The sequence below is a fragment of the Equus quagga genome, chromosome 15 (genome assembly GCF_021613505.1).
Source record: "Equus quagga isolate Etosha38 chromosome 15, UCLA_HA_Equagga_1.0, whole genome shotgun sequence".
NCBI lineage: Eukaryota > Metazoa > Chordata > Mammalia > Perissodactyla > Equidae > Equus > Equus quagga.
This window is the reverse complement of record NC_060281.1, coordinates 53,582,601-53,594,100: the sequence shown is the minus strand read 5'-3', so window position 1 is coordinate 53,594,100 and position 11,500 is coordinate 53,582,601. Positions and strand designations below refer to the sequence as shown.

At 41.3% G+C, this 11,500-nt stretch overlaps 1 long non-coding RNA gene across 1 annotated transcript; it reads left to right on the top strand.

The window, feature by feature from the left end:
• The first annotated feature begins 2,687 nt into the window (after nt 1-2,687).
• Nucleotides 2,688-9,955, top strand: LOC124227017 (uncharacterized). The gene is made up of 2 exons (XR_006885424.1): nt 2,688-2,754; nt 9,599-9,955. It is a non-coding gene; the product is annotated as an uncharacterized LOC124227017 (long non-coding RNA).
• Nucleotides 9,956-11,500: the final 1,545 nt, after the last annotated feature.

The following is an 11,500-nucleotide window of genomic DNA, read 5'->3' as shown; positions in this document are numbered from 1 at the left end:
TGACAAGACAAAGCCTGACAGACAGACTTCTCGTGAGTGAGAGTGGGCACCTGTTGTGCTGTGCTGGGAAGTAAATGTGTTGGGTGGGCAGGTGCCCTCCGACACTGGGAAACAAAGCTAAAGCTGTAGTCACTGCATGTACCGGAAGGCCTGGGTTGGTTTGGGTTTGGGACCTTTGTTTCTTTAACCTGCTCAAGCTGCTTCAAATGCTAAAGACTTTTCATAATACGTTTGTTCCAAGAATCACCCTTAATTCTCAGTAGACTTCATAGAGCTGATCGTGAAATCCCTGGAGACCGTTTACCTCACTGTGTCTTTCCTGGAAGACTTGGATCTTGTAGGCTCCAATATGATAGGTTAATTTATAAGGATGCGTTATGAGCAGTCATAGTGATTCTGCTGTTATTTTGCTGGATGGTATTAATAGCAGAGAGGCTACATGGGGTGAAGTGGCCACCAGAAAATTTGGGCCCCAAACTTTGTTTACTTTTGAGTGGCTTGAGAGAGTTTAGAGGTATCAAAATATGTCTTTAAATAAAAACTAACCGAGTTACTGAGTGAATACAAAGACTTTGGAGTGAAAAAGAAGAACAAGCTACTGTAAACTGCAATTTATTTACATATTTCCTCGTGTTACTTATATTTGAGGTCACGCCCTATGTGTGTACACAGAGCTGAGGAATGTGAAAATATTCTTACCACTAATGCATCAAAGTCAATACATTGTGCTTCCTTTGCAGATTACATTATTTGAAAGATGGGAAAATGAGTCCAACAAGTAGATCCAGAGACCCCTTCTTCACAGCCCAGGATCTCATTGAATTCTGTCTTTAAAATGTCATTCCAAGGACTCATCTGAAGTAACGTTAGGTGCAGATCGGGTGGGAGCTCAGATCTTTCCACGAACGTTGTGTATCCTGGGCGAGTTGTGTGTGTTTGTGTGAAGACAGGCGAGTGAGCATACGCATACACAAGCACAGCGATAGAGGCTAGAGAATGCAACTAAGTTTGAAATCGAAAGGGAAGATATCAAATAAATGTTCTCTTAAATGTGACACCAAAATTGTCATAGAAACAAGGCCAAAATCCTTGAGGCCTGTTCAGGCAACACATCTTCTTCTACAACAAAATCCCACAGACTGGGAGGCTTAAACAACAGACATTTATTTTCTTGCAGTTCTGGAGGCTGGAAGTCTGAGAGCAGGGAGCCAGCACGGCCAGGTCCTGGTGAGAGCCCTCTTCCTGGCTAGCAGCCAGCCACCTTGTCCCTGTGTTCACACATAGCCTTTCCTGAGTGTGTGTGGAGAGGGAGAGAGAGCTGGACAGAGAGAGAGAGAGAGCTCTTCCTCTTCTTTTAAGGGCACTCATCCCATCATGAGGGCCCCACCCTCATGACCTCATCTAAACCTCCCCAAAGACCACCACATCAGGGGTTAGGGCTTCAACATAAGTGTGTTGGGGAGACACAAACATTCAGTCCACACCACCACCTAAAGTAATGTTGGCACTTTGTAACAGTATTTCACGTGGTTGTGAGGAAAATCTGGGCATTTAAGGAGGCCCTTTTACATGCTTGCTTTGGGAAGACCATTCATTTGACATTCAAGCAATACGTATTGTCATTTACTCTGTGCCAGGTACAGGCATGAGCCTTGGGAGACACAACAGGAATAAAAATCAATGTGGTCTCTGTCCTCAAGGGGCTCACAGTTTAAGGAGAGAAGGAAAAAGACAATAAACAAGTAAACAAACAAATGAATAAACAAGTAAATAAAAATAAATTGCCACTTGAAATTCTGCTTTGAAGGACAAAAACAGGGTACAGTCCTAGAGAAAAGGATAGGGGTTCAGAGGGGCTATTTTAGATGGGGTGGTCAAGGAAGGACTCTTTGAGAAGGTGACCCTTAAGCTGACAGTTGAAAGATCCAGAAGAGTGTTCCAGCAGATGCAAAGGCCTCAAGGAAGAAATGAGTTCAGCCTTTTCTAGGAACCAAAAGAGGTCCATGTTTCTGGAACACAGTGAGTGAGGAGCGGAGTGGCACAGCATGAGGTGGGAGAGGTCGGCAGGGCCAGACTGCACAGGGCCTTGCAGGCCAAGGAAAGGCATCATTTTATTCTAAGGACAATGGAAGCCAACCCAGAGCTTTAAGCCAGGAAAGAGGTGGCTTGTTTTGTGTGACTTGTGCTCTCTTCGTTCGTGAGAAGCAGTCAGTAGATGAAGATGAGGAAGGCGGGAAAAGACTGAGACAAGAGTCTTTAATGATGGAGACAGAAACAATTTAGATATTTTGAGCCACCAGAATTCTTCCAGTTTGAGAGACCTTAGAGAACGATTTGTAGACCTAGTGGTGCTAGAAAACCATTTTTCAGGTGATACAGGGACTGAGCAGTCAGCAAACGTTAGTAGGATAGGTACCCAGGCAGGCCTGTGGTGTCAGTGCAAAGATGAATAAAACGAAAACCCTGCCCCCCAAGAGCTCTCGGAGTAGGACACTGACAAGTACACAAAAGGTGTTAAGGGACCGTGTTAAGAGCTCTGAGAGGAATCATCACGGAGTAGGAGGAGGACACAGAAGATTGAGCTCTGCTGGGGAGGGCAAGGAGCAGGGAAAGTCTTGTTCACCAAAGAGCTGATGCCTGAGCAGACACCTTGAGGAGTGAGGAGGGTGTTCCCCAGGTGGGTGGCGTTGGGCGTGGAGAGGCAGCGCCGGCAGGGGAGACGTGCGAGCAGGGCACGTGCAAGCCATCATGCTGGTGAGTGTGGCTGGAGCACTGGGCTCCCAGGGGCAGTGGCAGTGAAGGATCTATGTGCCAGTAAGAAGAAGGGAAGAGGGCAAGAGGGATGTCTTTAGAGAGAAGTGTAAAGAAGAACAGTTTGGAAAGAGAATAAAGACAGAGGCGGAATCTGAGGCAATAGGCGAGGCAGCAAGAGGTTAGTTAAATCTGAGGCAAGATTCGGAGCTTCAGAAAGGTGAGACTCCATTCGAGTCTTTTATCAGATTCCCTAGAGAACCAGCTACAACCTGGACACACGATATCAGAAACATCGTTAAATTGGATTGGGTAAATATCATTGTATACTCTCTGTGCAAAATGTCCGGTTTTAGATCCAGTGTAAGATATTATACTACCACGGAGAGGCAAAGAGCTAGGTGCTGTTTTTACATATTTATAAAGCCCAAGCAGGTTAATGTATATTCTTGACATCACAGATTTATTTCTATGTTAATTTACTTTCAGAAAGCATGTATAACCATAATATACATGTTGAGAAAGTAATTTTATTCATATGTTTGGACATAAAAAATATCATTATGCAGTCTAATAATCCCAGTTGACAGTCAGAATCATTTTTTTAAAAAAACAGACATATTAAGAAAGAATTCAAGAAAAGCAAAGACCCAGCTCTGATCCGGCTCCTCTGTTTTGCGGGTGGCACTGATTTATGCCAGCAAGCACAGTCATTTGCAAGTCCATTTCGTGATCAATGTCTAGCCGAGGTTGCCTTTATACAGCATTATGAAAAGTTGTCTCAACATTTGCATTTGTGTAAGCAGGGCTGCTAAAGAACTCTGAGTGCCTATCCTTGGCAGGCAACTGAGGAAGCAGTTTATCTTTTTTTTTCTTGTTTTATTTATATTTTTTACCCTGTGATGACAGCACAGGTGTCGGTCCCTGGAAAGATACCAAAGTACTACTATACACCATTTAAAAATCCAAATAGAATTATTTTAGATGTTGATTCAGATCTTTTCCAAAATAGGAAAGGGCATTTTTATTCTGTTTGGATAACTTTAAGATTTTTCTGAGGATGTTTATAAAGCGATGAAAATCAGTCAGGGAAATCTGGTCTCCATTATCTTTGCTGAGGGCTTTCATTGTCCCAAATGCAGACTAGCCTGGGTCCAGCCAGCGAGCTGTGAGTAAATCCTGCAGCCTCCCAGAGTAACTGAGTCCCGCATTTCCCTCCACCCCCACTGAATGGAGGGGGAAAATGGTTCCGCCATTTGGAACCATAGATGCTTGAGAGAACTCTCTTAGATGACTCTTTTCCTTTCTTTTTCCATCCTCGCTTCTCTTCACACCTGAAGTTTAACCAGGTGGTACTTCTCCGGCTCTCCCTGCAGTCCCGTTCACCAGCCCCTCCTTTTGGATAAGACTCAGCTTCATGGCCTGGCATGCCGGAGAAACTGGTTCTACACACCCAGGGGAAAAATGACAGCTTTTCACAGCAAGTAGCTCAGCTCATAAACAGCAAGGGAAAGCGTCCACACACGTCCCAACCTGCCTCTTTCAAAAATGTCAGTGCAGCCGGCATGGTAGGGAAATCTTCAGGGAACATTAGCAACTCTTTACATAACTTTCTGGAAAGTCACTTAATAATGTTTACAACCTAAACAGCTCACAGGTGACAGCTCTGCTGTTCTAAGGCCCACCAGTGAATGACCAGCTCACCCCACTACTGAACAGGGGGACGGTTCTTTCTTCTCTCCGAGTGGCCCTGGGAGGAAAGGAGAGGGAGGAAGAACAGAGCTAAAGGGAGGGAAGTTAGCTCATTAAAGAATGAGGTGTCCAAAAGCCTGGCAAAAGGCCTATTTTTTATGCCTTGAGGTAAGAAAGCCAACTGCTTTTCCTGGAACTTGCTCTAAATTTCACATCCCCTTTTGCAAATGTCTGCTATACGGTGAGCTGTGTAGCTCCTGGACACGAGTGACAACACAAGTACACAGGAGATACAATTTATTTATAAACGCATGAGCGCTGAAAGAAGTCAAATTCATTCAGGGCTTATTTAGCTGTTTGTGGAAAGACTGTGGCATAACCTCAAAACCCCCCCGAAGGTACGTTTCAATTCTTTCAAGGCTATATTTAAATCTCGATGATACCAGTGAGTTTCTAACTTAATCACATCATATTTTGGGCTTTAAAAACGAATAGATTATTATTTCCATATGAGATTATGAGAGAAACAGTGAATATTACAATTAAAGGTATGATGCTGTGCTTTTAGATTGAAGACTACCGGCAAAAAGGGCATTTCAGGCTAAGTGTGGAAAAGGAAAGGAAAAAGGGAAAAAATAGATTGTCGTTTTCAGATTACAATTTCATTTCACTGTAATAAGATTTTGAGTTTGGTTCGTTTTGCAAGTTCAATAGTACAGCAATAGGGACTAAGGATCTTCAGGTTTGCCATTGCGTGAGAGGACTTAGCAAAGGTTAGACCTATTTTATGTATTATTTTTAATGTACATTTCACCACTTTTACTGCAGAAGTCTCTTTGGGGAAATTAGCAATGGAACAATTTCTATGTTTAAGAACCACAAGCCTCCATGTTTGTTGAATTGACCTGTTGGATAAGCATAATACTAGGTACAAGAAGGAAAATTTCATTAAAACAGAGTTATCGTGCCTTTTTATTTTTCTCTATTCCACTCAGTAGTCTCGGAAAACTCTGCCATAACCTTAACTTTATCTTTAAGACATAAAGTGATTACACGTTTTTGATGTATGTTTTTATTTTTGTTAATAAATAGCTTTCCTATAAGGAGCAATCAATGGCAGTCAGAAATTAGATAATTATAACCAAATTATATTTTACTATCTTTATATAAAAATACAAACATGAATATGATACAAATTTGAATATATAAAAATGCAGAAATAGTAAGTTATATCTTCCATGTTTCAATATAAAAAAAAAAACATAGCTAGAAGGAAAATTTCTTCAAATTCAAGAAACACTTTCTTGTCTATTAGGTTAAAATCCTAAATCCTCCAGCAAATGTATAATTCCATATTTTGAACAATATTAATATTTTGTTGTCACGCCAAATATGTAAATAGCTATTCATATTATTGTGGTGATTTGCGTGCATAATGGGAGTCAGATGGGAAAGAAAATGCCATTCTCATTTGTAGAGTAATGAAAGAACAGAATGAATCTAGAATTAAAGCTGGCCTTTAAAACAATTTAAATATAAATTAAAGCATTTCTTTATCTACTGCATATACTTATAAGCTACATAATGTCTAACTCTTGCACAAGTTTAGCTTTTTGCATAGATTAATACTTAATGCTACTTTCTACGCAAATTCTTACTGAAGGATTGGCCTTAAATTCATTTTCCGCCATGGATAAGTATTCTTATCCTATGGAAAAGAACATCCAGCTTCCTCAAGAAAGTAAATAAAGCTAAATCAGAAATAAAAAAGAAATAAATATGTCGATCCAATAGGAGAAGTATAGAAACCATCCTAGTCAAACACTTTGGCTTCAAATGAAGAGAGAAGTAAAACAATACCTCCAAGAAAAATCCATGCCACTTCTTATACAAAACCCAAACTACCACTAGGACTTTGAGTTAGTTCAGTGTAGACATTCTGCCAGACATAACGTATTTGATAAAGCTTCTGGCTTTTTATCTTCAGACTGGTTTGCTATATTAATTCAAGAGTCTCAGGGATATGAGAAACAATGGCAATAATTCAAAATTTTTCATTATCTGTTCTTGGATGTGTCTTCATTTGTCATAACGGTTGGGCTATAATAAAGGAGCTGCTTCTGTCTTTTCATATAAATTTGGGCTTTTTCTTTCCTGGTACTAGTTTCCGTCCTCAGCTCCCCTGGCCCAGGGGAAGGGTCTGGGCTCCTTCTTCTCCAGGTAACTCAGGTCGACGTATTTGTTACTCTCAACATCAGGGCTGCCTCGGTCTCTGGGCTTTCCAGCCTTAGGAACCCCCTTTTCATCCCAACTAAAATCATGCTATTAGTGAAAGGATGAGTGAGAGCTAGACTGGCCAATTTGAAACTGATCACAAGGCCATAAAAATCCAAGAGCCAGGATTAGTAAAAGCATAGTTTATGATAGAAGCCAATCCTAGAAGGAACAGATAGCCTAGAGTAGGTCAACAATGGGAATCCCTATAAATTTCCAGAATTCTGTGTCTGGATAGGGTGTTCTCCATCCCTTTCCCTTTTCTGTGGGTGTTTACCCATCTTCTTCCTAAAGGAAGGGGACTTACCAATTAGGTAAAAAAAAAAAGAGTCCACAATCTTATCTGTCTTGCTAAGGTTCAGTTACTATGATCATGAACCAGAGTTTTAATATAAGAGTTGGTCTGTATTAGCAAGAGAAAGGGCTGTCTGTCTCAAAGATATTTAACTCAAAGGGACCTGAATGGTTACCCCCTCTACCCCCATATCCATCAAGGGGGAAATGAGAATGGATTTATTGATGGTGAACTTGAGTCCTGGAATTAAGGTCTCGGGACAGAAAGACTAAATGGGCTTTGGGAAGTACAAGAGACAGAGATCGGAGAGGCAACTCCCTAATGCCCACGGGAGACAGCATCTGAGTGGACAGGTAATTAGGTAGGAAAGTAATTTGCCATCTCTTGGGCCTTTGCATTGGTTGGGTTCTCTTCCTGCAACCCTCCTCTCCCTGATACCCAAGTGGAAAACTCTCACCACCTTCCAGTCTTGCTAAAATGTCACCATTTCAATGAGGCCTACCCCACCCGTGCCATTTAAAATTGCAAACAATCCTCCACTCACCTGCTCTAGAGTCCCTATTTCTTTTCTTCTTCTTATCACTTTCTAACTATATACTATATTACACGAGATCGTTTACTTTTTATGTTATCATTTATTGTCTGTCTCCCCTCAACCACAGAACAGGAGATTTTCGGTCTGTTTTGTTCACTCCTGTTTCCTAATTCTCCCAAGCACCTCGAACAGAGCCTACGGATAGGAAGAATTTCTCTCTGCCCATGGGCTCTACACCACAAGCCATTACAAATATTACCCGCTATAGTGAAGGGGTTACACAGGTTATTTTTACCTCAAAAAAAGTCACCATGACAATAGCATGGATAGTTCAGACCACTATCTCTGAATTCCTTAGCTCAGAATTTTCCATGTGTATCAGTTTCCGACCAATCCCTAAATTGCCACCAAAAACTGAGGTTCCCTTTTCAATTTGGAGCAGTTATTGCAAATAAGCAATCACCGATATACTCTGCTAGTCAAGACGCAAACTTTATTGAAAGGAGAGAGCCTTAGAAAAACAAAAAAAAGAAAGAAAGAAAAAGAAAAGTTCATCCCTCTATGAATTACTGCCACTACACTGTCAAAATAAAAACAGTAAGCAGGAAAATGGGAAGGAGAAGAATGGAAAGACAGAGAGAGAGAAAAGATGTTAATATATTAATCAGCTACATTGGGAAAAGATCTTCCTAATGGCCATTACCAGTTTATATATCATTGCTGTAAACTGTCAAATCTCAAAGTTTTTAAATTCCAGAGGAAAAAACAAAAACAGTGTGAGACAGAGTGGGATTTGAGGCCCCAAATCAGTAATCACAAGGGTCACTTTGGGCCATAACAATTTAAGTAGCTTTTTCATCTTTGCATGGAGAGACCAGAGAAACTTTTTAAATTATGCCTCTAAAAGCTAGAAGGCTTAATGATAGGAATTTCTCTATCATTCATTCTCTCCCCGCATGTTCGGCTCTTGACATCCCGGGTTTCCCATATTTGCATTTCCACATAACTTCTAGTATGTTGTTTGGCACAGATACATTTTGTTGGATTTATTATCAGGCGGTCAAAAACTTCAGACTGATTTTGGCAACTCTTGGGTTCTCAAGGGAGATTTTAAAATTCGTAAAGTAAAAGCACTTCCAATTTTCTCTTGCAGATCATATAAATATTAAAGAGCAGAGTTCTAAAATCTCATTCCTGTGAACTGAGCCCCTGACCCTGGATAAACCATTTGAATGTTCTGGTTCCTGTAATTCTGTGTTTGTTTAGAAACATAGCTGAAAGATTATTAATGTCTTTGCCAAGCACAGGTAGAGGACAGGAGTGAGGACATGTCTTCCTCAGGGAACTGGAGTGACGGCTAGAGCTGATGAAAACTAAGGTGAAGAAGGGAGAATGCCATTTGTTTATTCAGCGCCTCCTTAATTATTATTAGATATCAGATTTATCACTGCAAGATTATAGACACAGGGCTAGAGGGAGGAGGCAGAAAATATCAGCCCAGCTGGTTAAGGATCAGTAGAATGCCTTAAACAATATTCGGATAATGAACGAACAAATGAATGAATGAATGGGTCCATGAGAGACACAACATGCAAAAATAGAAAATCAAATAACAAAATAAGGAACTCTTTGAGTGTCAAATATTAAGCACCTTAAAGTTCAAACTAAAAAAAACGTTCCCTGTAAACCAAAGAGACAGGGAAGGTGGCTTAGAGGAAGGGGGACTTACGTGGGTATTTTTTTATAGGAACAAATAATGATGGAAGCCACAAAAGGAGATTAGTAATCAAATTATGGGACTTTGTAAATAGCATACTATACACCTCTAAAAATAATGTAAAGAAATTTTTAACAGCATGGAAAAATATTTTCAATATATCACAAAGTGGGAAAAAAGCTTTACAAATGAGTATATATAGTGAAGCTATTCTGTTAATAAAAAAATACATAAATGCATGAATATACACATAGTTGTTAGCCAAGATGCCTCAATTAATTATTCTACGAATATATTTTTTTACAATGAATATTTATTATAATTATTTTAATAGGAAAAAGCATATGTATTTTAAGTCGGTGTAGTGGTGAGCAAAACAACGATGAGAACTCACCTGCCTCTGCTGGCTTTGAAGACGGAGGAAGGAGGCCACCAGCCAAGGAACAGAATGGCCTCTGAACACTGGGAACCATCCCCAGTTTACAGCCAGCAAGGAAACATGCACCTCAGTCCTGCAACCGCGAGAAATTGAATTCTGCCAACAACCAGAAAGAGCAGGAAACAAATTCTCCCCAAGAACCTCCAGAAAGGAGCTTTGTCAGCTGACACTTTGGTTTTATTCTGGGGAGACCCATGTCGGACTTCTGACCTACGGAACTGGGAGAGAATAAAGGTGTGTTGTTTGAAACCACGAAGTTTGTAGTAATTTGTTATGGCAACTATAGACCATTCACACAGTTGGGAGGAATTTGGAAATGCAGAGAGGATGAGGGGAATGAACTTCACTCGGGTGTGGAAGTGCACATGATATATGCGGGGGCTTCAGTAGGACGGCCGAGTGAGAGACGCTGCTGGAAGGGTCCAGGTTAGAGACGGGACGCATCAGCTGTCCTCTCCCTTGTAAGGCACCCAGGAAGGAGGCACCCAGGTGGGACGGAGGAAGGACTTTCCTTGGACTAAGTACCGGGGGAAAATGGAGGAGATTTTTAAAAAGGTTGAAAACATCCCCTCGTAGAGACTAGTAGTCTAGGAAGCAAAGGGAAAATAACTAAAAAGGCAGCCAGGCAGCCGCAAAGCCCCAGCTGAAGCGTTCTGTGCTTGGCGAGCGGGGCCAGCAGCACTAATTGGCCCTGGAGCCAATTGATAAGGTGATCTCCATCACTTGATGGGGATTGGCAAGAAGCCATGGCAGAAGCTACGCGAAATCAAGATTCCGGGGGAATAATGGGAAGCTGGTCCTAAAGCTCACCCATCCTCAGTCCTCTTATCGTCCCAGGTTAGGATTAAGCAATGAGGGGTGGCTAAAACTGTTTAGTCATTCCTTCAGAATGAGAGCCTGTGTTCTTCAAATTTACTCAGCCATACACAGGCAGGACTCGTGTAAACAGCGGCCTGTTGGCCTCCCATTTAGCCAAACCTAAAGGAAGTGAATGGCTGTATTGAATTCTATTTTTTTTCCTTGTTTGTTGCTTCATTACATGGAGTTTGGATCAAAGCCTACACTTAATATAAATAAAAGCTGATCTGCTAAAATGTTATGAAAAAGATCATTAAATCCCAGAAAAGTAGCCATTCCTAAAACCTTAAATTTTCTGGGTTTTGATAGCCTGCCAACAACACTTTGTTTGGATTAGAATTAAGTGTCTGCCAAACTGGAAACTGTAAAACTCCATCTCAAAAGATTTTTTTATAAATTTAAATTTGTATTTTAAGCAGCTCTTCTCAAATACTCATTCTAGCAAAAGTAAGTATCTCTCCATAAAAATTGGTGAATTTATAAGGCAGTTACTTCCTACAAAGTTGGAGAGGGGCAGGAAAGAGAGACAGGCCCCAGACAACCTTATTTACCTGATGCAATTCCAGAGATTCACGAAGTTCCAGAATAAGGTGCCTTGTGGGGGAATAACATGAGAGGGAACAGTGTTCACCAGGCTCTAGCCTAGAGTGTAAGGGTGAGCCCAGCACACTCAGTGCACCTTCAGTCAGGATGAAGCAGGACGGAGCATTTCAGCCCTCGCTGGCAAGGGGGCGAGAGTATGGGGATGAAGGACAGCATCATCGTGGTGACTCTGACTTCTTGAGAGCCAGCCCAGGGCGGGCCTTTGCTAAACACTTATCAGATAGTAAGTGACGCTCAAGAGCCATAGGAGATGGGTCACATTGTCCCTTTTTCACAGATCAGCATGGCAGAGCAGAGTGGAGAAGACTCCGTCCCTCTCCAACCACCCAGGGGAAC